Source organism: Bison bison, unplaced genomic scaffold (genome assembly GCF_000754665.1).
Source record: "Bison bison bison isolate TAMUID 2011002044 unplaced genomic scaffold, Bison_UMD1.0 scf7180017864369, whole genome shotgun sequence".
Lineage (NCBI taxonomy): Eukaryota > Metazoa > Chordata > Mammalia > Artiodactyla > Bovidae > Bison > Bison bison.
Genome location: NW_011494941.1, coordinates 4,793,357 through 4,795,078, shown reverse-complemented (window position 1 = coordinate 4,795,078; position 1,722 = coordinate 4,793,357).

The window sequence follows — 1,722 nt, the reverse complement described above, 5'->3', positions numbered from 1 at the left end:
TAAATTGGTTTCCTGTCTGTATTTCTGTTATATATATAAGTTCTTTTGTATCAGTTTATTTTTTAGATTCCATATATAAGTGATATCATATGATATCTGTTTTTATCTGACTTACTTCACTCAGTATAATAATCTCTGGGCCTATCCATGTTACTTCAAATGACATTATTGTATTATTTTTTATGGCTAAATAATATTCATATACACACACACACACACACACACATGCATGCATGTGTGCATGCCAAGTTGCTTCAATAGTGTCCAACTCTTTGTGACCCCATGGACTGTAGTGCACTGGGCTCTTCTGTCCATGGGATTATCCAGGCAAGAATATTGGAGTGAGTTGCCATGCTGTACTTCAGGGGATCTTCCTGACCCAGGGATCAAACCCACCTCTTGCATCTCCTGCACTGGCAAGCTGATTCTTTGCCACTAGCACCTCCCAGAAAGCCCTACACACACACACACACACACACACACACACACACATCATACGTCATCTTCTTTATCCATTCATCTGTCAGTGGACAGGTTCCTTCTATATCTTTGCTACTGTAAAATAGTGCATTGCTATGAATATTGGGGTGCATGTATCTTTTTTAATTAGAGTTTTTGTATTTTCTGTATATACATGCCCAGGATGGGATTGGTGGATCAACTCTTATTTTTTCTTTTAAGGAACCTCCATACTGTTTTCCATAGTGGCTATACCAGTTTACATTTCCACCAACAGTGTAAGAAGGTTCCTTTTTTCCTACATACTCTCTAGCATTTATTATTTGTAGACTTTTTGATAATGTCTCTCTCAGCTGTGTTTTATTTGCTTTCTTTATGGGGGGAGGTTTGCAAGAAGATTACGAGATCTTTTGGGCATCTTTCTCTAGATGAAGAGCACCAAAGCCTGAGTCTAATATAATGGACCTTCCCATGGATTGTGACACTAGTGGTTTAAAAAAAAAAAGGAAAAAACTCCACACAAAATGAGGCTCTCTAGCTTCAAGAATTATAGCCTTACTATGAGTCTGTCCTACAGTACTGCTTCTGGATAAAAATGCCCCATTTTTGACCTGCTGGCAGATGGGTGTTGCTTCAGGAGGGGACTGCTGGCTTGTCCTACTGAAAACAAAACGACTTATACAAACTTTGAAATTTGCAATTAAGACATAGTGAAAGACATTAGCCAGTGCAAACTGTCCATTCTATTAGAAATGTTTCCAATGGCCTTTTATAAAGTCATAGTAGGACAGTATCATCTATTATTTGTCAAGTTCCTGCTATAGCTTGGACAGTTGTACCAGGTGATTTACATCTATTATTTTTGTTCCAGCTCCATAAGAGTCATATAATGTAGGTGGGTATTTTGAGCTTTATATCATAAAGGGGGAATTAGAGGCTCAGGGGCTTCCCTATAACTCAGATGGTAAAGAATCTGCCTCCAATGCAGGAGACCTGGGTTCAATCCCTGGGTCAGGAAGATCCCCTGGAGAAGGGAATGGCAACCCACTCCAGTATTCTTGCCTGGAGAATCCCATGGACAAAGGAGCCTGGGGGGCTACAATCCACGGGGTCACAAAGGGTCGGACATGACTGAGTGACTAACACTACTACTAGAGGCTCAGAGAGGGTTAGTAACTTAAACAGAGTCACACAGCTCATGGGAGGTGGAACTGGGATTCTTCCACAGTGTGGTTCAAAAGAATTTTCTGTGATGATGGAAAT